Source organism: Acinonyx jubatus, chromosome B3 (genome assembly GCF_027475565.1).
Source record: "Acinonyx jubatus isolate Ajub_Pintada_27869175 chromosome B3, VMU_Ajub_asm_v1.0, whole genome shotgun sequence".
In the NCBI taxonomy this organism is placed as follows: Eukaryota; Metazoa; Chordata; class Mammalia; order Carnivora; family Felidae; genus Acinonyx; species Acinonyx jubatus.
In genome coordinates this window covers 112,774,801-112,798,266 of record NC_069386.1, presented here as the reverse complement: position 1 = coordinate 112,798,266, position 23,466 = coordinate 112,774,801, and the positions used below count along the sequence as shown (strand labels likewise).

The 23,466-nt window shown below is 51.3% G+C and overlaps 1 protein-coding gene across 1 annotated transcript in view; it reads right to left on the bottom strand.

Annotated features, from left to right (window-relative positions):
* The window catches only part of GALNT16 (polypeptide N-acetylgalactosaminyltransferase 16), a 93,463-nt gene that overhangs the window by 69,156 nt on the left and 841 nt on the right, over positions 1–23,466 (bottom strand). The gene's annotated exons all lie outside the window — the stretch shown is intronic.

Sequence of the window (23,466 nt, the reverse complement as noted above, 5' to 3'; positions counted from 1 at the left end):
CCGTAAAACTGAGGGTGTGGCACAGAGCTGTAATGCCAACAGGGAGCGAGATCCCCAGTCACCTCCAGGGATGTCCCTTTCCAGGGACTTGGCTTGATGTGGGCCTGGTCTGGAAAACCGGGAGTGGTGGGTGACTCACACATGTCCTAGGGACTCTCTCAGTTAGCAACTCCCCTCAGCTTCTGACAGGAGTGAGGTGCTGGTTAAGTGATGCTGAGCCTTCTATAGCAGGCCTGGGGCACGAGTGCCCTGGAGGAGGAGCAAATTGTGTTGAGATGCCAGGCAGGGCCTGGTTGCTCATGCTCCTTTCCTTTCTCTATTAAAGCTTTTACATCTGGGGCGCCTGGGTGGCTCAGTCGGTTCAGTGTCTGACTCTTGATTTCAGGACACGATCCCAGCATCCTGGGATGGAGCCAGGCTCCACGTTGCTGAGTGTGGAGCCTGCTTAAAGATTCTCTCTTTCTCCCTCTCCCCCACTCATGCTCTCTTTCTCTCTCTCTCTCTCTAAAGTAAATAAATAATGGGGTGCCTGGGTGACTCAGTCGGTTAAGCATCCGACTTCAGCTCAGGTCACGATCTCGCGGTCCGTGAGTTCGAGCCCCGCGTCGGGCTCTGGGCTGATGGCTCAGAGCCTGGAGCCTGCTTCAGATTCTGTGTCTCCCTCTCTCTCTGCCCCTCCCCTGTTCATGCTCTGTCTCTCTCTGTCTCAAAAATAAATAAACGTTTAATAAATAAATAAAATAAATAAGACTCTACAGTTCATCATAAAAATTTTTAGACGTGGGGCACCTGGGTGGTTCATTCAGTTAAGCGTCCAACTCTTGACTTCATTTCAGGCCATGATCTCATGGTTCGTGAGTTCCTGCCCTGGTTCAGTGAGTTTCTGCACTGTCTGTGCTGATAGCGTAGAACCTGCTTGAGATTCTCTCTCTCTCTCTCTCTCTCTCTCTCTCTCTCTCTCTCTCCCCCCCCTCTTCCCCTTCCCTGCTCATGCTTTCTCTCTCTCTCAAAATAAATAAACATTAAAAAAATTTTTTAAACGTCCTGAAAAGCTGAAAAAATTGTATAGTGAACACTCACACACCCACCAAGTGGTTTCCACCATCAGCATTTTGCTAGATTAGCTTCATCATATATCTGTCCTTCCATCCAGCCTTTCATCTGTCAATCAGTCCATCTTCATGGTTTGGTGAATTCAGAGGAAGCTGTACACTTCAGTATATTTCAGCCCTAAATACTTCCAGCACGCCTATCATTCGCTAGAGTTCACATTTGTGTAAGGTTGTGTGTGTGTGTGGATGTAAAATCTTAAGAATAGCTTTAAGTGAATTTTGATAAATGCATACACCTGTGTAATCCACATCTTTACCAAGAAACAGAACATCAGTATCACTCCAGAGAGTTCCTTTGTCCACCCCCTTAAAAAAATGTTTTTTGACATTTATTCATTTTTTGAGAGACAGAGCGTGAGTAGGGAAGAGGCGGAGAGAGAGCGAGACACAGAATCCGAAGCAGGCTCCAGGCTCTGAACTGAGAGCACAGAGCCCAACGCAGGGCTCGAACTCACGAACCATGACATCATGACCTGAGCCGAAGCTGGATGCTTACCAACTGAGCCACCCAGGCACCCCTGTCCAGCCCTTCCTAAAGGACTCTGCCTTCTCTCCACTCCATCCCCGTATCCCCTACTGCCTTAATCTGTGTGTTCTGTGCCCTGGGAATCTGAGCTCTTTGATGACGCCATTTGCCCAGGGTGGGCACCTGACTCAAATGCAGTCCATCTGGGTGTTACCTAGTGACCTTTAACCTCTGTGGCCAGGTTTAGCAGGACGACCTGGGCCTATCAGAGTCTCTCTCAGGAGGTGGGAAACTGAGGCTACCTTGGCTGGGCAAAGACATGGAGCTTAAGGTAGAGCTGGGGCTAGAGTCACAATGGTCATGAGCCACGTGCCAGCAGAAGTACAGAGAAGGCAGGGCTAGTGAGGAACACGGGGTGTGTACCCAGGAGACACAGACCCTCTGTGTAAAGGACAACATAGTCCCTAAGGGAGGGACCGGAGGGAAGGCCTCAGTTTCCTTCAGGTCTCCAGTGTCTGAGGAAACCTGGATGGGTCTCTCTGTGCAACTACAACAGAACCCCTGAAAGAGGAATGCAAATGATGATACATAAAATGGTTTGTTTTGAAAATGAGGGATCTTGGGGTGCCTGGGTGGCTCAGTCCGTTGAACATCCAACTTCGGCTCAGGTCACGATCTTGTGGTTTGTGAGTTCGAGGCTCATGTCGGGCTCTGTGCCGACAGCTCAGAGCCTGGAGCCTGCTTCAGATTATGTGTCTCCCTCTCTCTCTGCCCCTCCCCTGCTCACACTCTGTCTCTGTCTCTCAAAAATGAATAAACGTTAAAAAAAATTAAAAAAAAAAAAAAAGAAATGAGGGATCTTTCTTACATGACAGCCATTATATTTCTGTGTGGCATGGGCTGTAGGTATGACCTAAATGTCCCTAAAAATGATAACAACAATAGTAAATGACGGCAGGATAATAAGCGATAATAAAGCCAAGTCCAATAGGACAGGTTTTAATGTGTAATCCCATCTGATTGTCACATCAATCTTTTTTTTTTTTTTTTTTTGAGACAGAGGGAGACAGCACAACTGGGAGAGGGGCAGAGGGAGACAGAGAGAGAGAGAGAGAGAGAGAGAGAGAGAGAGAGAGAATCCCAAGCAGGCTCCCTGCCTCAGCACAGAGCCTGATGCAGGGCTCCAACTCCCGAACCACGAGATCATGACCTGAGCCAAAGTCAGATGCTTAACCGACTGAGCCATCCAGGCGCCCCTCAAAGCAGTCTTCTTCAAGGAGAGGCACTCTGCTTTCACTGTCCCCATTTTGCAGTTGAGGAAACAGATACAGGACGGACACATAATTTGCCCAAGTTCACTGTAAGCTGTGGAAGCAGAGCTCCCCACCGCCCAGGAGCCGACCCAGGGCTGGGCCTCCCTCGGTTATGCCCATCGTGTGTCACCGTGCCTGCCAGAACAGCACTGCCACTCCACCCCATCCCCGAGACAGCTGTGTTTATCTGTCCTCGCTGATGGTCACAGGCCCGGGGACCCCTTGACACTGGATGGTGACAGGACAGCGACACTGCTAGCATCAAGGAGGCCACTCTGCCCCCTGTTCCCTGTGGCTGAAGAGCAGGCACCCCTTCCTGGAGGAACCATAGCAGGTGTTTGGGGTGGAAGATAAGAAAGAGGTGCGGGGTCTCCAGGGCCCCTGCCAGCTCCGAGAAGTCAGGATGATTCTAGTCCCAGGAAAAGGCCACAGAGATCGTTCAGCAGGGCAAGAGTGAGCACCCCAAGGCAGGAACCCATTTTTCCAAAGCAAGAGTGGCAACATGGCTGAGCTGAATCCTTCTTAGTATGTCCTTCTCTGGCATTTCTCCAGGCCCCTGTCATCACCTATTCCCACACCTGGAGGACAGAGGCCAGGATGTCTTGTTCACCTTTGATTCCTTGGCACCCTGCACAATTGGTGACACATAGTAGGTGCTTAATGAATATATCTTAAATGAACGAAGACATGACATGGGGAAGCCGAGAAAGCAAAGGGATAATAATAACAAAAGTAAGGTGGCATTCTAAGAGAACAATCACAGTGAGTAATCAAATCCTCATAACCACCCTGTGAGGCAGGTACCGAGGCTCAGACAGGTTAAGTAACTTGCCCAAGATCACACAGCTTGTAAGCAGTGGAGCTAGATTTGAACCCTGGCAGAGTCCGTGGTCTTAGCTCCTGTAATTCCCATCACCCTATCTTTCCTCCCCTGGAAAAGCTTCCTGGCATATTAGGCCGAGCTCCTCACCTGCCTGAGGCCAAGTGTGAACCTAGCAAACACGCTGACGTCCTGGCAACCCAGACACAAGGTGCAGCCCACAAGGGCCATGTCGTGAGCAAAGAAACAGCAGCCATCCCCAAAATGGTCAGCCTCCCTCCCAGTCCGTCAACATTTGCTGCCTATCCATTAGGTGCCAGTCACCGGCACAACAAGGCAGACATATTCTTGGCTCTCCAGGAGCCCCGGAGGAATGACATTAGTGATCCGTCATTGGTGATGTGACTACTCTGTGCCACAAGCCATGTGTATGGTAGGGCTCTTTTAATGTGGCTTTCAGGACTAGTGATGCCCACTGCACAGACGAAGACACAGAGGCTCGAGAGGTCGGGTCACTTGTCCCGTGGTAACTATACATACTGAGAGCCATCTAGTGCAGGGAGGTGCACCCCACATCGTCCCTCCTCTCATGGGCTGCACGGGCCATGGGAGGAGGTGAGATGGAGAACAGCAAAGAGCAAGGTCATCTCCAGGACTGGCAACTGTGTGGAAGGCAATGACACAAGGTAAAGGGCTGAAGAGGGCTGGAGAGAGGAGCCGGCCGTGGTCAGCTTGGGAGCGGGGGGGCCCGGGGCAGAGGGACAGCCTGTGGGCCTGGGGCAGGACAGCTTGATGCGCCCACGGAAAGACAGGAGGGCAGTGTGGCTGGGGCACAGCGAACAGAGGGAACCAAAGAGATCAGTAAAGTGGGGGTCTCGAACCTGGCCCGATCGTGTGCTCCGATGCACAGCAGGCAGGGTGCAAGGGAACCTCACAGAATTCATCTCTAGAGGACAAGGGCGGTCTGGGGTTCCAAGGCCCTCTAGAGGGTATAAAACCTCACCCTGCAGCTTGAGTTGTCCACATGTGAAGAAAAAACAAATCGGCTAGGGCAGGTCTTTGTCAATTCTGACACCTCTCAGAGGTCCTTTTGGGCAAATCCCAACACCTAACTTATGAAAAGTTATAGTCCAAACACTTGGTCTTTGACGTGCTCGTTGTATGCAAGCAGTCACTGGCGGGAAGTAATTTCAGAATGAATATCGTTTTTCCAGTGACCATCGTAGCGGTGTGGGGTTTGGACAGGCTCAGCTCCTACCCAGGACCCCCACGCCTGGGCAGAGGACTGTATCTGGAGTGAAGGGAGACTATGTGGGTCCTCAGGCATGAAAAACACCAGGTGTCGCGAACGCCACAGGCCAGTGTCCTGGGAGAAGAGAGAGTGATGTCAGTGTTCCTAAGCAAGCCACGTCTCTGCCGGGTCCCATGAGCACGTGCAGCCCAGGGGGATGGAGGGCTGGGTTGCTGTCATGACCACACAGCCCCGTTGGCTGGCAACAAAGGAGAGGGATTTCCACTGCCAGAGCTCACAAAAGGTTGAAAAACTGGGAGGGCAGACAAGCCGGGGGGTGCTGGGGTCCACTGGCTTTGGAACTGCCCCGTTTCCCCTCACACGTCTCCTCCCTCCCACTCCAGGGAGCCAAGCAGGTGCCCTCAGGGCAGCCTCAAAAACCTGACCAGATCTGGACCTGAAACGGATTTCTGGATTTCCCTCTCCTTAGATGAGCCCAGCGCCTGCTTCTTATCCCAGCACTGTGACTGTTTGGCGGAAAACATCAATAAGTCACTCACTCTCAGAGCCTCAGTTTCTTTATCTGTCAAATGGAGATGTCAACAGTCCGTGGCTCACAGAGTTAAATCCAAGGTCTTCCAGGCCCTGTAGGCTCAATCATCACAGAGTCCCTGAGTGCTCACCATGGAGCAGACACTGCAGAGGTCAGGTACAAATGATGACCCTGTCCCCTGGCGTGCAAGGAACAGCTAAAGAAAAGCAATCTAGAGCGCAGCTGGGCTGAGACACAGCAGCAGCTGTCCCCGCACTCAGGGAGTAGGGTTGGCCTGTGGCGAACACTCCCAGTTTTGTTTTGTTTTTTAATGTCTATTTATTTACTTTTGATTTTTTTATTTTTTGAGAGAGAGAGAGAGAGAGAGAGAGAGAGAGAGAGAGAGAGAGAGAGATGCACAGGGGAGGGGCAGACGGACACGGAGAGAGAGAATCCGAAGCAGGCTCCGCACTGTCATAAGATCATGACCTGAGTGAGCTGAGATCAAGAGTTGGACACTTAACTGATGGAGCCACCCAGGCGCCCCTAACACTCCCAGTTTTTTATTTGTCATGAGCTGCCCAAGCTGGTATTTCCTCCTGAACTTGGGTGACCGAAATTGGATCTGTCTGCCCCTTTCTTTTCTTAAGAGTCATGACTGTCACTGGCAACTTTTACAACCAATTGTTGTGAAGCTGGGGGGTGGGGTGGGGCTCCCGAAGGGCCGTATCCTCAGCTTCTACCCCAAGAGGAGGGAAGGGAAGGGTAGGGATGGTGAGGCTTCTCCCAGGACTGATGGGAGCCAGGCCATCTCGGAGAGCACGTACAGCCCAGAGATCAAGTCTTTGGCCCCTGGGATTGGCGCCTGGGTTCGAATGTGTTCTACCTCCCCTCACCTCCCCTCCAGCTGTGGGATGTTGGGCAAGTTACTCAACCTCCAGGAGCCTCATCCAGGCAACCAGGGTTCACTAGGGGCAGGCACTGGCCCAGGTGCCTCGGTTAAGCCTCCGACTTGGGCTCAGGTCATGACCTCACGGGTCACGGGTTCAAGCCCTATAGTGGGCTCCGTGCTGACAGCTTGGAGCCCGGAGCCTGCTTGGGATTCTGTGTCTCCCTGTCTCTCTGCCCCTCCCCCACTCACGCTCTCTCAAAAATAAGTAAATAAACATTTAAAAAAAATAAAAAATAAATTAAAAAAATAAAAATAATAAGACTAGGAAAACAGTATGGTGGTTCCTCAAAATATTAAAAATGGAATGACCCTTATGGCCCAGCAATTCTACTTCAGGGAATATACCCAAAAGAATTGAAAGCAGGGTCTCAAACAGATATTTGTACACCCGTGTTCATAGCTGCATTGTTCACAATAGCTAAACGCTGGAAGCAACCCAAGCGTCCGTCCATGAATGAACTGATAAACACAATGTGGTCTAGGCATACAATGGACTATTATCTAGCCTCAAAAGGGGAGGGAATTCTGACACCTGCTACCACACGGATGAACCTTGAGGCCATCAAGCTAAGCGAAGCAAGCCAGTCACAAAAAGACAAGTACTGTATGATCCCGCTTCTGTGAGGCACCTAGAATAGATACATTCAGAGAGACAGGAAGTAGAATGGTGGGGATGAAAAAGTTCTGGAGATGGATGGTGGAGGTAAGTTGCACAACAGTGTGAGGGTTAATGCTACTTAATGACACTGTGTACCATTAAAATAGTTAATAAAGGGGTGCCTCGGTAGCTCAGTTGGTTGAGCATCCCACTCTTGATTTCGGCTCAGGTCACGATCTCAGGGTTCGTGGGATCGAGCCCCATGTCGGGCTCTGAGCTGACAGTGCAGAGCCTGCTTGGGATTCTCTCTTTCCCTCTCTTTCTGCCCCTCCCAATGCTCATGCACTCTCACACTCTCTCAAAATACATAAACTTAAAAAAAAAAAAGCATTAGTAAAAAAATAGTTAATGCGGTAAAATTCGTGTTATGTATATTTTGCCATGATTAAAAATAAGACAACAAGAAGAAATCAACATTAGGCATCAACGTCACGATTGACGTTACACAGGAACGTAGCACCCCTGTAAGTGTGAACGGACCGTCGCAGGCTGGCCTTCCTGCAGTCAGCGTGGCTTGGGAACAAGCGGACATGGGGCTCAGGGCAGGATCCCCGTGTCTCCCCCGTTGCCACCCGTTCTTGGCCCAGCAGGATCCCCAGCTGCCACCCGTTCTTGGCCCAGTCCTCCTCCCATACTAACAGAAAGACTTGGAGCTGGGCCTCCCACACTGCATCTTGGCTCAGGCCACACCTCCTGCCTGATGTCCCTTTTGCTTCCTGTGTGACCAGCATGTGCTCGTATTAACGACTTCAGGCCACATTATCATCCCTCCAGTGCACAAGGCAAAGACTTCACCGTACCCAGGAAGGACGTGCCCTGCGACGGCACCCTCCACCTTCCCCGACGCTGGCGGGCTCCCTGACACGTCCAAGCAGCTCGAGCACAGGGACCGGGTCTTACTCACCCTGGCATCCCAGCTGTTAGCTTAGCACCTGTCACGTGCTGGACGACAAATGTTTTCTGAGAGGAGATAAACATAATACTTATTGAGCACACTTATTCTGGACGCCGTTCTGAGTGGTTCACAGGCCTCACTCACCATGACAATTCCTTGAGGGAAACACTAGTGCTATCCCCGGCCAGGAGCAGGGGGAACGACTGAGGCACTCATGTTGGGTGCAAAATGTAAGGGGGCACCAAACAAACTCAGGAATCGAGACAGATTTTTTTTTTTTTTTAAGTAATGTCTACACCCAGTGTGGGGCGTGAACTCACAATCCCAAGATCGAGAGCTGCAGGCTGTACTGACTGAGCCAGTCAGGTGCCCCAAAATAGATATTTTAAAGACATATTCTGAAAAATCAAAGTTAATGCAAAGTATCCGGAATGAACAGAAACTAACATCTGAGATACAGACAGATCTGGCCCTGACTTACACCACTCACTCCACTCACCTCTCCCTAATCCCAGCCCTATCCGATTCTGTCTTTATTGGAATTTTTGATACTGTGTTCAACAATTCCATTGCCAGGATTTATCTAAGGAATTAATCAAGACTATGTGTAAAGGTGCACCTACAAAGGGTTCATTGTTGTGTTGTTTATAAAAATGAAAAACTGGAAAACATATTTAGTTGAACCCTATGAAACTTCCAATAGTGACCATTTTTGACCCAAAAACAACCCAATTTCATATTATCCTATGCAATCTAATCTTCAGAGTCCATGAACTGTGATGGTATATATAATCTATGGAATATTCACCCATCGAAAATCTAGGCATCCATTAAAAAATATTTGGAAGACGATGATATAGAAAGGTGTTCATGATACAGTGTTAAAAGAACCAGTTACAGGGGCGCCTGGGTGGCTCAGTTGGTGGAGCGTCCGACTTCGGCTCAGGTCATGATGTCACAGCTCATGAGTTCGAGCCCTGCGTCAGGCTCTGTGCCTACAGCTCGGAGCCTGGAGCCTGCTTCGGATTCTGTGTCTCCCTCTGTCTCTCTGCCCCTAACCCACTCACATTCTGTCTCTGTCTCTCTCAAAAATAAATAAACATTAAAAAAAAAAAAAGAACCAGCATAAAATGCATGATTTTATTTTCAAAAATCCACCAAAAAAGATCTGAATTGATTATTTACCAAGATGTTAATAATGGTATGATTTGGGGTGATTTTCATCTCCTTTTCAATTTCCTGTCTTTTGTATATTAACCATGTACTATGTCTAAAGGGAGAAAAAAGAATAATGAAGAAAAACCTCACACCTTTGGTCTCATACCTTTCTATCAAAAGACTTTTCCAATCCCTTCACCCCTGACAGAGGGTGAGAGACACCCATTTTACGAGTCATGTCCTTTCACAGATGGAACTTCCAGGCTCTGGCTCTCAATCCTCCTGGCCTGGGCTCCCGGCACCTGACCCTTCTTTTCCTCCGGCCCTTGCACCCTCAACACTCGGGCTTTGTTGGAGAACGTGCTGTCTCCACCACCGCTGCCTTCACTGCCAGCCCCTCCTCGGCTGATCTTCGGGTACAGAAGACACGCCTGAGCACAGAGGATTGAGAATCGCTTTGCTGTCCTCCAGGCAAGTGAAAACAGCGCTGCATGGGTGACAGGCTTTCTGGGGGCCTGGGGGGGGGGGGGGGCAGGAATCATGCCTTCAGTCTTCTACTACCCTCCTCCATCTTTTTAAAAAAATGTTTATTGGGGCGCCTGGGTGGCTCAGTCGGTTAAGCGGCCAACTTCGGCTCAGGTCATGATCTTGCAGTCCGTGAGTTCGAGCCCCGCGTCGGGCTCCGTGCTGACAGCTCAGAGCCTGGAGCCTGCTTCAGGTTCTGTGTCTCCCTCTCTCTCTGACCCTCCCCGTTCATGCTCTGTCTCTCTCTGTCTCAAAAATAAATAAACATTAAAAAAAAATTAAAAAAAATAAATAAATGTTTATTTATTTATTTTGAGAGAGAGAGAGAGAGAGAGAGCGCACGTGTGGGAGGGCTGAGCCACCCAGGCAGCCCTCTTCTCCTTCTTCATGCAGCTGAGACTCATCAACTTTGGGGGACCAGCTGTTTCTTTCCTTTCCTTTTAAAATGTTTTTAGATTCAAGGTTTGTTTGTTTTTTTTTTTTTTCAATTCCAGAAAGTACAAAGACTAGGAATCACCTGCCCTGCTACCAGAATTAACAACTTGTTAACATTTTGTCAGATTGGCTGCAAGCCTCTCTTTTCAAAAAACAACCGAAATAAAATGTTGCCAGTGAAGTCAAACTCCCTGTTGGTCCCCTCCTCCTCTCTCTCCAGGAACACTCACTGCTCTAAGTGTGCTGTGTATCCTTTTTGGTTGGTTGTTACACTTTGAGATACACACGCACACATACACACATATATCCAGGAACAATAGACACAACTATATTCTTCGAATTTGCACAACTGCATCCTACAGAATCCTCTGCAATCCCCCTCTAACATCATGGTTTTAAACACCATTTGTGCAGATACACATTGATCTAGTTCATTTATTTTACTACTCCCAGGTACTCCATTCCAGGTGGGTGGGCCTGATCCCTCCGCATGGAACTCTCTAGGGCTCAGGTAACACGAAGGCTTCCCTTGACTTCAGAAGTTCTGTTAATTTGGAGATCCTGAGTCAAGTGCAGGGAATCTCCCCAGCCCATACCTTTTGGTCCAGCCAATCCTCCAAACCTTGCCCCAGCCCTTTGATCTTCCCCCCAGCGCTGACAGGTGCTGAGAGGGCCCTGCTCCTCTCCCTTGTCTGACCTGTGAATGTTTCTTGGCTTTCTCGGGTTCCCCATCCTGACTTCGAGAAATACAGGAATTAAGATCCCTCACAAAGTCTGTTTTCCCTCGTAAGCCGTCCCATCGTGAGGTGGGCGTCCTGAGAGGTTGTGCGTCTCCCCAGGCTTTGGTGCCAGGCAACCCTGGGTGAATCCTGGCTCTGTTGGCAGATAACCTACCCTCTCTGAGTCAGGTTCCCTACCTGTAAAAGGGGGGTTGTAACACTCGGGCCACCAGCCTGCTGTGACGGATGAAAGGAAAAGTATATGAAACCCAACTGGCAGGTTTCTGGCACATGCCAGGCGGTCAAAAGTGCTTCGCCCTTGCCGAAGCCTCCTGTTCAGAACTCCTGTCTCTTCTCAAACCAGCAGCCACAGCAGTCTCTCAAAATGTAAGTCAGACCACATCACTTCTTTGCTTGTGTGACTTCCCAGGTGAGGTCAGGAAGTCTCTGCCATATCCACCTTGGTCTCCTGGATTGCTTGCCACAGGGGGAGCCAGCCACCATACCGTGAAAACACTCAAGCAGACATGGGGAGACCCCCATACGGAGAAGAACCAAGGCCTCCTGCCTACGGCCAGCACCAGCCGGCCAGCCACAGGAGAGAGCCACCCTCGCTCCCCTGGATGACGGTGGCTGACATCTGGTTACAACCTCACCGAGAAACCCCGAGCCAGGCCACTTCCACATACCTGACCCACAGAAACAACGGGAGAGAACAAACGATTATTGTTGTTTTCGGCCAATAGGTTTTAGGGTGATTTGATATGCAGCATTAATTAGTAACATACAAATGAACAAATGATGAGAACTTACAGTGTCATTACTAACTCGTGTACTAACACTAGTATAGCACTTACTATGTGCAAGGCATGATTCTACACACTTTATGGGGATTAACTCATTTAACCTTCAGAGCAAGCAGCCATATGAATGGCTCCATTTTACATATGAGAAAACTGAGGCACGGCATGTTTCAATAACTTGCTAGTAAGGGGCAGAGCTGGAACATGAACGCTGGCACTCTGGCTCCAGTGGCTATGCCCCTGGCCTCTCTCCAGCTGCGTCCTGAGCAAAGCCACAACCAGGAATGTGGCACCAAGAAGCAGGAAAGGTTCCAAAGTTCACAGAGCCCACTGTGAAGGGAGGGAAGATGGAGAGGAAAAGGAAAAGAGCCAACCCTCTTCTCTTCCCTCAGACCCTCCAGGTTTCTACCCTGCTCCTTGGGTTTACAGCCCTGTCTCTTTGCTGCAAGTAGACTGGTCCCAGACCAGAGCCGACCCAGCTCTACCGAGTAAGTGAAAAAGTGCCACTGAACGTTTGCACAGTGGTTTAAAGCTCTTGTCCCATCCCCTTGGTTAGGGTTCTGCTCCACCGAGATGACCAGCTTCCCCTCCGTACATCTCCTGACACAGTGCAAGCCTCCTCCCTGCTTCTTCAAAGTGGCCAACTTCTTAAAACATATCAGGTCTTGAAAGTGGGGGTGGGGGGGTGGAATTCTCAAAGAAGACAACTTCATCAGGGCAGGATCACTCTATACAAAGCCCGTGTTCTACGGTCCCAGCCCGTGCCCTTTACAGACGTGGCTAATCGATCGCCTCTTTCCCGCTCAGTCTGCACACAGCTTGGGAATCCTTCTCACCACAGTGCTGCAGGCTGCCACTTCCACAGGTTCTGGGCTGCCAGCAGAGCTGAGACCTATTTATCATTCTGGCTCTAACAGGATAAAGACGAAACACCAAAAGCAACAGACCGGAACTAATCCCTCTACTTTCCAAGGGAGTAAAAGCTCCCTGCATCCAGGGCTCCTGCCCCTCCTACCCCAAAACCCATTTTCATCACAGTGAGAGCTTAGAAGGGATTTTGAAAAGAGAAGAGGCTGCAAGAAAACATTGACCTTGGTTTTAATGATGGTGTGAGGACAAAGGCCCACGCTGGGAGGTGTCCCGTGCCCGTAGACGATGGTGCGTTAGGAACCAACGCCTCAGCGGCAGCTGGACCGGAGAGGACTTACCCCAAAGTCAAGGTAAACTGGGAATGTAGCCATATTCTTTACTTTATATAAAACCTTCTGCCTACAACCTTGTAGCTCTTTGGAGAGGGGTCACGAACACACATAAGGACCAGCACAGCCCAAAGAAATGGAATGCAAGCCACGTAAGGAATTTCCAAATTTCTAGTAGCCACATTCAAAAAGTAAAAAGAAACAGGCAAAATTAATTTCAGTAATGTATTTTATTTAGCCCAATACGTCCAAGTATTACCATTTCAAAACACAGTCAATATTTTCAAATATTTGTGAGATTTTTTCATTGTTTTTCTCTTGTACGAAGTCTTTGAAATGCAGTGTGCATTTTACATTTACAGCACGCTTCAATTTAGACACGAAATTTTCACCAGAAATACCTGATTTGTATTGAGACTTCATAAAACTTACAGTTGAAAACGCAGATTCCACACATAGAGTGTTCTTTTAAACCCTCCCAACAGTTTACCGAGAGTTGCAATGAGTGTCTGCTTTTAAATTTCAATCAGTTAAATTGAAACTAAACGAAAAGCCCAGCTCTTCCTGTTGCATGGGCCACACTTCAAGCTCGTGGCACGTGTGGCTGGTGGCCACGTATCGGTCACCGCCCGTCTGGACCTTGCAGGGCTCTCCCTACCCGTGGGCAGGTGCCATCCTCCACCAGAGCCCCTGTGATGACGCTCAGGGTACCTGTTTGCCCGGCTCTTCGGAACTGTCACCTCACAACCAGTTTCTCTCTCTGACCAGGCCCAGGCCCTTTCTGACCCTCTCTGCGTGGTTTGCCCCCCGACTTGGTCAAATCAGCCTTCAGCTTCCCTGGGCTCCGTGCTTTGCAGTTCTCGGGCCAGCCCACCCAGGCATGGTTCAGGGACCCTGCTGGACTGGAAGGGCTGAGTGGGTGATGCTTCATTCTCTGCTGCGCAGGCAAACCCCCCAAAAAAACAAAAAAACAAAAAAACAAAAAAACAAGGGTTGGCAACATTGGGGAGCACCCAGGGGCAAGACATTTTCTCTCCGTGTTTTGGGAGAAGGCCCCTGCCATTTTCGTGCCCCCACAAGGTGGCACCAAGGCTATAATAACATCACCATGGGCAGCTTCTGCTCTCTACCTGGCAAATGCCTTTCGGCTGATGCCTCCAAAAAGCCCTCCATCACCTTCCCTGATCCATGCAGTGTGTGTTCTCCGTCCCTTGATTCCCTTTCTCCCTCTCACCTCAGGTTGGTGAACTATCTGGGGGCTGTGGCTCATTCCTATTAATTCACTCCTCCAAGGCACACCACCGCAGACATCACTAACCGATCACTCGTTCTGTCTCCGGAGCCTCAGGCAGTGTTCTTCTACCTCAAGCCCTGGGATAATGCCCCCCACCTCCCCCATTCCCCTCAGCCTCTTCCAGTCCCACCCCCCAGTGAGGAATTTCACATGGAGGGGGAAAGATTTGGCCTCTAAGCCAAGAATCTGGTCACAGACTTGTGAGACGCCAGAAGCTACCCCCCCACCCCTGCCCCCAAACTGACTGCATTCTTGGCAACACGGGTCCCCTCTGGCTGTGGCCTCCCGGGGCCAGACCCCCCCGTGAAATGAAAGGCCTTGAAATGTCAGAAGTACTCCCCAACAGTTGGTTGAAAGAAGCTAAAAGCCAGGGCTGCTGTGAGAAGATAAAGGGATGAAAATGTGAACTCTGAAAAGCAGCATCTAAAAGGGCATGACTGACAGCGGTCCGGAATTAAGCGCGTGTGACCTGAACCGCAAAGAGAGAGCAGCGGCAGCTTTCCGGGGACACACGAAGCCATGTGGTCCCCGTCACCGGGGCACGGGCAAGCCAGCTGAACAGCAGTGGGCACGGTCTCAGGCAGGCCCCGGCACAGCCATCTTGCTCCTGAAGGCAGCCCCTTTCATCCACTGCCTGCCTGAAAAAAAGCTGTGCAGGGTCCTCGATCCTGCCAGGCCTCCGGTGCCCACCTCCCACCTCCGTGCCCGGGGGGGAAGGGCCTGGATGCTTCTGCCTTCGGGGCTCTGTTGTACAGAAGGGGAACCTGCCGACTGAGGGCAGAAGGGGAACCGCTTGCACAGAAGGACAAGACTTCCAAGTTCCTGCATTGCCCGAAGACTTCCTTTCCAGAGTCCCAAATGCACCTGAGGAGGATGCGATGAACCGGGCAACAACAAAGGGGGACTTGATCAGGGACCACCGTATGGAGGAATTCTCCTTCCCACACAGAACTCTCTCTCTGGAGACAGAGCCCTCCCCCACTCTGCTTCCCTCCAGTATTTCAACAAGGGCCCCATTATCTTTTGTCTTTTAAATCTCTTCAGGCACCAGCACCCTCCATTCCCCCTCACATAAGACACACACACACAGACACACACACACACAAGTACCTCACTGATCTCACATTATAAAGAAATGAAGCGTTCCAGCCGAAGAGTATCTTAGGTTTACCTCTTTAAGAATCAACACTTCCTATTACATTTGATCATATTTCTGGAAAATGTTCTGAACTGACTGACGGTCCGCTGACGTACCAAGCCCGTACACTGAACGTAATTTATCACTTCCTGATGACTCAGGGACATGTTTCTGAGCCCTCTTCACCACGGCCCACAGGCCTAACGATCTGGACTTTCACCTCGGGTCACTCTTACCCTTGCTGAGTCTGCCCCAGCCAAGCTCACCGAGCACACGCCCTGTGGACATTGTGCCCTGGGCCTTGGCTGTCTGGAACAGTCTCCCCCTAGATGCCTGTCTGGTTCACCCTTTCCATTCACACGGCAGCTCAAACACCATTTAATCGGCGAGGCCTTTCCTGGCCCCTCTTCTCTCATCTTTCTGTCCCCTCTTGTGGCTTTATTTGATTTTCATGGGACTCGCCCCCACCTAATGCACTGTGCATTTATCTGTTTGTAGTCTGTCTCTCCCACTAGGATGCATGGTCCTCAAGAGCAGCGCTTTTAACCTGTTCTGTGATCTCCGGGGCCTGGAACAGTCCGGGCACATAGTAAGCGCTCAGGAAATAACTGTCAAGCGAAGGAACAAGTGATGCCGTCAGCACTGAGGACCAGTGTGTGCTTGCTGGGGGAGGGGGTTGCTCCAATCTCCCATGCCCCTTCCTGGCTGGTCCTTTGCTGCCAACTGTCACCTCTCAGTGCAGTGGCAGGCTCCTAGCAATTCTCTCATCCTGCTGCTTCTAATCTGCTGTATTTGTAACCCAGGAAAAGCGGAAGGTTGTGGGAGAAGGCCAACCTCCCGAACCCCTTAAACTGATTTCTATCGCCAACAATGATCATTTCCAGGCTGCGGCCTCGGGGCAATTCCACGCCTGTCTTCGGAGTCATGTCCAAGGGCGCTTGACTATTAATTCTCTGCTCAGGGCTCTCTGTGGCTTCCTTCTGATCTTCCCAGATTGTTGAGATGTCTGAAGTCCACCCACTGGACACTCCTACATAGGTGTCTGTGAGCATCCCCAGACACGCTCACAAATACCTCAGACTTCCGATTTAGCCGAAGGAGAGCCGCGTAGCTCCGTCCGACAGTGTTTTAAGAGGGGGGGGGGTAGGTCCGGTTTATTCCTTGTGAGAAGGTAAAGGTTTCACACTCTTTTGCACACAAGTGGTCTGGGTTTTTGCACACCTCAGCCCCCAGCCTTATTCTCCTTCATCTAAGCACCATCAGACCTTGAGCCCTGGCTTGGGGCCACCTCACTGGTGCAGAAGTGGGTCAACAAAGTCAAAGATGGTTTCAGTTGGGAGGCACCTCGGAGATGCTATAGTTCAACCCTCATCCGACAGATGAGGAACTAAGGCTCGGAGAGCAGAAGTGACTCGCCCGAGAAAACACAGCCCCTCGGGGGCAGGGCTAGATGCGGGTCGCTTGGTTTTCATTCTACATCCTCTCCCCATCCCCTCACACCTTGATCCCTGGCAGCCAACATCTGTCTCCATCCTGGGCCACTCTGTCCTGCTCGGTCCTGGCCCTGCTAGGGCCCATAATGGCAAGTCTCACACTCAGCATGTTAAGAGATGCCACCCACCTTTGAGCTCGGCGACCATGTTGTGCCTGATGTACCCTGAGCCACACCTCGCTTCATGGAATGGCAGGAAAGAGGCACCCGTGCCCTTGAGCTACACTTGAAGCTCATCCTGATGGGTCCAGGAAAGTAGAAAGGCTACATCTGAGGCACTCTTGCCCTAATGTCTCCCCAAAGGTGGCCTGAGCCTTATCCTGCCTAAGAAGTATAACCGAAAAGTTTCTTCGATTTGCTCCTCTGTTTCAAAATACCCCAGCCTGCCACGCCTACGTGTTCTGATATGTTCACAGAAGTCCTCCGGGGTGGCCTCACTGTCTCCAGGCAGATACTGTTACAGGGTGTAGCTGAAATTCAGGGTGTGGGGGACACAGGCAGGCCTGGGCTTCAGGCAGCCAGGAAACCTTGGTGGGGGCCTCGTTCTGAGGAGCAGAAAAGACACTACAGAGGAGCGTTTCCTACTCCGCAGCTTTGCCTCTGACCAGCCTTGGCGCCCTCTCCCTCCCTGCTTGGTGGCTTCAAAAGAACAGGGAGGGGACAACACAGCGGCAGTTATGGGTCCTTTAGTCATCCTCCTCCTTGGCCTCCGTGTGCTCAGCCAGCCCTGCTTCCCAGGGCGCCAGGTCTCTTGTGGCGCACTAATTGGAGCCTATTTCGAACCCGGTTACGGAACTGCCTGACATCTTAGGAGACAGGCTAGACAACAAGCCTTTTCTCACCCCCTCACAACTGCTGCGGGAAGGAAGCGCTGACCAGTTGAAGAGGGGTGTGGTCAGCCTTTGGACTATTCCAATGATGGACGGTTCAGTGACAAAGTCTTCCTTCTTCTCTCCCCCTGCAACTTCTACCCACTGGCCCCAGTTCTATTCCTCGATACGCTTGTGTCTCGTGCCTTTTCTGTTGCCTCAACGCTAAGCACTGATGGGAGATTCAGAAGTGCGAGACATGCTTAAGATGTTTACTTTCATTGAGGGGTCCACAGTGATTTTATTCAGCCCCTGAATACTTTTTAAAATAACTATCCTGATGGGCTTTGTTATTATAATGTTAATAGATGTTCATTATAAAAAATGTAGAAAAAGCCAAAAGACAGATGGGGGGATTACTCACACTCCTACTTGCCTACCGCTAACATTTTGTTCTATATGGTTTTTGCATTCTTCCCCCAACAAATATTTAAGGAGTAAACACAATGCATGGTGCTGACCTAGGTGCTCCTGGAAAGACACACCGATGGATGCATCAGACTTGAATCTTGCCCTAAAGATGCTTCAGGGGAAAGAAGATACAGCATGAGCCTCAGAGGCAGAAACACCTAGGGTTTGGTGGTTTTTTTGTTTTGTTTTTGTTTTTTTTTAGGTTTATGTTTATTTATTTATTTTTGAGAGAGCATGAGGGAGGGGCAGAGAGAGAGGGAGAGAGAGAATCCCAAGGAGGCTACCCGCTGTCAGCACAGAGCCCGATGCGGGGCTTGAACTCATGAACTGTGAGATCATGACCTGAGCCGAAATCAAGACTCAGAAGCTTAACTGAATGAGCCACACAGGCACCCCTAGAAACACCTAGGTTTTTTTTTTTAATTTTTACACATTTTTAATTTATTTTTGAGAGAGAGAGAGACAGCATGAGCAGGGGAGAGGCAGAGAGAGAGAGAGAGAGAGAGAGAGAGAGAGGAAGACACAGAATCTGAAGCAAGCTCCGGGCCCTGAAGTGTCAGTACAGGGCCCAACACAGGGCTCGAACCCACGAACCATGAGATCATGACCTGAGCCGAAGTCAGATGCTTAATTAACCAACTGAGCTGCCCAGGTGCCCCTAGAAACACCTAATTTTAAAGGCACTTCCTAGTTGCCTGATCATCGGTAAGTAAGCCTCAGTTTACTCATATGTTAAGTGGACCTGATAACAGCACCCACTTATTAGGTTGTTGAGGGGAGTCAGAAAAGTTAAAGTTTGGGAGACATCTAACACAGTGTCGAAGGGTCCAATGAATGGAGCGTCTATAAATATCATACGGAGGTAAGGGGCATTACAGAGGCCAGTCGGGTACAGATCGAAGACCACGAGTGTCCGTTTAGAGGAGAGAGATCAAGCCCCTGGAAACTGTTTCCAGAGCTAGTCGCACACCATCTGCGAGTGTACCAAACTGTCTGATTCAGTGAATGGAACCACTGCCCAAGTGTGATCATCATTGACATCATCTGCTCCCCGCTCCTTTCAGAAGCCCTCGGTTTCCTGTCTACTTAGCCTCCTTGTGTCTTTGCCCTCCGGTCACAGGGAAGGTTTCAGGTCTCCTCCAGAAGCCGACAGGGGATAAATCTTCAATCTTCTAACTGTAATGAACTGCTCGGATACAGGCTCACCTCTGACCCCAGGGCGGTTTCCTCCATTACTGCAAGACAGTTCCCTGGGCAATTCAGCCCCGCCTTGCCTATCAGTGCCCCTCCATGTCTACTTAAATGGCATTTCCAGACCTGAGGGCTTCGTCTGCTCACAGAGCTGATAAACCACCAGAGAAGGAAGCCAGGCCCGATGCCTGGAGCAGCCAGTGGGGGAACTACTGATACCACACAGAAACATAGGGCCCACTAGGAGAGTGAGCAGCTCCCTACTACAAATCCTGGGACCTCAAGCCTTAGGCCTCCCAGGGAGGTGACCCTTGGGCTGTCAGGCCCTTACCAGTCTTGGTGCCTCTATGCTGTCCCCAAGTCCTATGAGCAGGTCTCAACATGACCCAGGATGGGACCCCAGGGGCAGGAAACCAGGCCCTTCCAATCTGAACATTTTGGCAAAGGGAATTGTGGGTATTTGTGCGTCTCCCTCCTCAACCTCTTCCTTGTGTGTGGCACCTAGATGAATGAAATATAAAATCCTTTTCTGTGATTTAGGCAAACCGTATTCCCAAAGTTCCAAAATGCACACATTATAAATAAAATATAAACTCCTCCAGATCTGACTGAAGCCTCTGCTCTCAGGGAACGGCACCAGAACGGCCATCATATGTGTCCCCTCCCGCTAGGTAAGCAGGGATCCCTGCGAGGCCTCAGGGTTACCGCGGGACCTCCTCGGGACAGGGGCATGTCCGTCCACAAGCAAGAAACCTCACAACACGCATCAGGAAAATTCCCTTAAAGCCATTCATCTGCTTCTAGAATGAGGCTCTCATCAGCTTATCCAAGGATCAACAAACCTTACGAATCATTTAACCCCAATTTAACATAAAATAATCAAGGTCCAGAGGTAGAAGGACTTTGTCCACGGTTATCAGCAGTATTCCAAGTGTAGGGTGAGAAACTCCAGTTTAAGAAAACTCTTGCCTAAAACTTCCAGGGTTCCAAACAGGACATGTCGCAAATGAGTACCCCTACCCTGAAAATATTCATAACGGACAGCCTTTAAAAAATATGTCTGTAAAGTGACATTCCGTGTAACACCTTAGCATCCTACCCAGGCTTCGTGGAGAACTGGCATATGGAACACCTAGGTGCCAAGTCAATCACAACCATTCTTCCTGACCGTGAGGTCTGAAGACTGAAGGCCAGCTGTGTCTGCTCCACCGCCTGCTTTTTAGCTGCCGCCCAATGCCAGCCTGCATCAATGCAGATTCGAGTGGATTTCCTCAAATCCACTGCCTTGCCCATAAAACACAGCATGAAGAAATCACAAACCCAGCCACATCGCAAGCAGCCACTGAGGGATGGAGTCAGTATCTCCCTATAGTTTTACACATTCCATTACCAATTTTTCACATCACAATTTGTGACACATGGGCTGACAGCAGGACAGAATATTAAAAATCAGGACCTCCTGGAGAAATCCGGGCCATACGGTTGCCATGCCGACACCCCACAATGCCAAACAGCGCCTCCAAGGTCCAGAAACAACTTGGCTGTCTTCGAATAGCCCGGGCGTTGTAAAGGCAGAACTACCCCCTGGCCCAGGCTGTTATGCAGACCCTCCCTTTCCCAGCTCTGCTCTCTGTTCCCCAGGGGAGTGATGATGACGTTTGTCTGAATTTTCTCAGCCTCTGTCGGCAGGGCTGGCCACATCATCCGCTAAGAATTTGAAAATCCACATGCAGCATCCTGGCCCAAGTACACAGAGACATGTTTTGGAATGGCAGGAAGACCTGTGAGAGGTTCACCACAGTGTTCGGCGGGGGGGGGGGGGAAGGAGTAGTCCTCAGCTGCACCTGCCCCTTTCAGGCTGGACATAGGGTTCATAGACGAACACGCATTCCCCCATCTCCTTAGGTATAGTCAGATTGGAGCTCAGGACAAAATATTGGCGGGGTGGGGGGGTGTGAGGCTTGGCTGCTCCCAGAGATGGGCAGAAATCCTACTTGATTTGCCCAACAAGTACTTAAATCTTGCTGTGTGCATCGATGCCGGGATGTAAGAAGCTTCCAGCATAGTCCCTGCATGATGGCATATATGACTAAGAACCCCCCTGGAGTGAAACAGCTCGGAAGGTAGGAAGAAAATGCAAGGCTGTATCCAGGGAGGTGTGTGACTGGGGACCAAGGCCTACGAAACGGACACCCAGGGCTAAAATGTAAGAACAGAGAGGTAGCTGGCCATGCCTGTAGGTGGCCAGAGAACTGTCTGTGGCTCACTCCCGGGAAACCCCCATTCTCCCTCTCTTCTTGCACCCCTACTCCCTGGATCCCTGGGATCTACCTGATAACCCTTCACACTTGAAGCTTAGCTTCCAGTTCACTGCCCTTTCCTAATCTGCAGCAAAACAAACCCCAAGAGAACAAGGAGAGGGCCAGAGGGGATATTCACCGGAGCCCCCCATGACCTCCAATTTCCACCCCTCAAAACAAGTGCCATGTGCCCCTAGCAGAGCCCAGCACAGAGCCCAGGGCTCTCAGTCTGAGCGGCCTTCCCGGCTGATCTCAGAAGGCAAGGAGGAGTGGGGAGAGGTCCAAGAGCAAGGTCAGGATTCTGAAGTGGAGACAAAGGTGAGAAGACCCAGCCTCAGGCTCTGCTCCAGCAGCAGTTTCTTCCCTTCGGTTCCCCCTCCTCTCCCTTCTTCCCTCCTCCTCTCCCTGCCAAGTCAGACCCTCCCCCTCCAGCTCAGACCCTCCTCCCAACACATCACCATAGCGAAGGACAGAACATCCAGCCAGCCTGCTTCTCCCCTGATGCTCCAAGCCCACCTACCCTGAGACCAGGGCTGGCCCTCCCCGGGTGTGAGAACGGGCAGCTTATGAGGGTCAGTGCTGTGCAAGCTCCCTGCAGGTCTGGGGCCACTACCGATTTGGTCACTTCCCACTCCAGCCTGTCAGTCTGCCCAGATCCCAACACTCTGGGGTCTTTACACTGGAGGCTTTATCCTCATCAGCCTTTCGGCCCAAACATCCTCAAGTCCTTCGGAAACAGTTCTTAGTGACAGGGACCCTCAGCCTAGAAGGGAACCCTCCACCTAATCAGGACTCACCCCCAGAGAGTTCAAGCCGACAGGGATCTGGGAATTGAGGGCGGGGGCTGGAAAACCCATAAGCCCCAAGGTCTCCTCAGGCAAAGCTGGGAAATATGGATCCTTTGCAGGAGATTTTTACTTCTTCCCGGGTGGGTAACAAGACACGGCAACTGGGGCAGGATGGGAATATGAGAACACTTCCACACTAACACCCGCCTCCACCATATTCCTGGGGCTCAGCTGCCTTTGCACAAATATCCCAGATTCTAGTCCACGCAAGCCTTCGCCCTCCTGAACCTGCACCTCCCGGAGGAGTTCCACACCCCTCCCTCCCCAGGACCAGATATTTCCCATCAGAAAGGCCACCCACCCTCAGCCCCGCACTTTGCTCTCCCTCCCCCGGCTCCTCTTCTGGCCAGGCTGCCCCAGCCCAGCCGCTCGTCCCGGGGGTCGTCCAAGTCTCTCGCCCGCCACCGGCCCGGTCGGAAGAACGCGGCCCGCCCGACGGAGCCTCTCCGCGGGTCCCAGAGCCTCCCGCCTCAACAGGTGCCCCTGCCACACCGAGCTGTCACCCGGGGGCCGGGCGGAGGCGGCGACAGGCACGCCCCCTGCAGGGCGGCGGGGGCTCCGCACGCCTTAGCCTAAGTCCCCCGAGCGCCTAGGGCCCCGGCAGCTCCGCGGAGGCCCCCGCCGTGCTCCGCCACCTTTGTTTCCCTGCTCGCTCTGATGTCGCGGGGCTGACCTAGAGAGAGGGACTCTCCCAGACCTAGAGCACACGCTGCCAGCAAACGCATCGTGATGGACCCTCGTGTTGGGGTGAGGGGCGCGTACAGAGACCTTTCCCGGACCCTGAGAACGCCGCGGGTGTTAGTGGGGAGTCTTCCGTGCCAAAGAAGCAAGTTTCAAGTTGATCCGTTGTTGAAAAGAGGGCGCAAAGCCCCCTGCGCCCCTAGACACCCTGCCTTACCCAGCGCCCCCACCCCACGTCCTTTGCCCCCAGGAGACTGGAGAGGGGGTGCGCACGGCCACCTACGCGCTCAGCCACACGAGGTTCCCGCTGCCGGCTCTCTGCGCGCACGGTCCAGCCGCCTTTCCGGGGCCGGCGAGGTGCGGACAGTCCCCGACCCCTGGCCCCCGGCTCCGGCGGCGCAGTGCCGAGAGAGCCACGTTCCCA